The sequence below is a fragment of the Propithecus coquereli genome, unplaced genomic scaffold (assembly GCF_000956105.1).
Source record: "Propithecus coquereli isolate 6110/MARCELLA unplaced genomic scaffold, Pcoq_1.0 Scaffold35, whole genome shotgun sequence".
NCBI lineage: Eukaryota > Metazoa > Chordata > Mammalia > Primates > Indriidae > Propithecus > Propithecus coquereli.
In genome coordinates, this window is record NW_012149174.1 from 2,851,268 (window position 1) to 2,851,907 (window position 640).

General features: G+C 29.2%; 1 protein-coding gene across 1 annotated transcript in view; it reads left to right on the forward strand.

Moving 5' to 3' along the window:
• Positions 1-640, forward strand: part of QRSL1 (glutaminyl-tRNA synthase (glutamine-hydrolyzing)-like 1) — a 28,371-nt gene that overhangs the window by 10,488 nt on the left and 17,243 nt on the right. The window lies entirely within an intron of this gene.

Sequence of the window (640 nt, forward strand, 5' to 3'; positions counted from 1 at the left end):
GCTTTTAATTTTGATGAAGTCTATTTAGTAAACTGGAGCTTATCAATTTTTTTCTTTTATGATTCATACCTATGTGTCCTAAGAAATCTTAGGTCACAAAGATTATCTCTTAGAAGTTTTATTGTTTTAGCTCTTACATTTAAACCTGTAATCCATTTTGGATATGGTGAATAAAGTTCATTTTTTTTACGTATAGATGTCCACTAGTTCCAGCAGTATATGTAAAAAAATTATCCTTTCCTCATTAAATTACCTTATTTCTTTGTCAAAAATCAAACACATGCGTAGGTCTATTCTGGACTCTGTTCTATCTCTGTTTATTCCAATATTATACCATCTTGATTATTATAGCTTTATATAAGCCTTGAAATTAGGTGGTGAGAGTCTTCCAACTTGGTTCTTTTTTCAAAATCATTTTACATAATCTAAGTCCTTTGTATTTTCATTTGTTTTAGAATCAGCTTGCTAATTGCTACAAAAAAATTTGATGGGACTGTGATTGTCATTGTGTTAACTTGGGAAGAATTGACATCTTAATGTGGGTCTTCTAAGTCATGAAAACCCTGTATCTCTATTTAGTAAGATTTTATTTAATTTTTCTCAGTAATGTCGTTATGATTTTCTGCATATAAATCTTGCA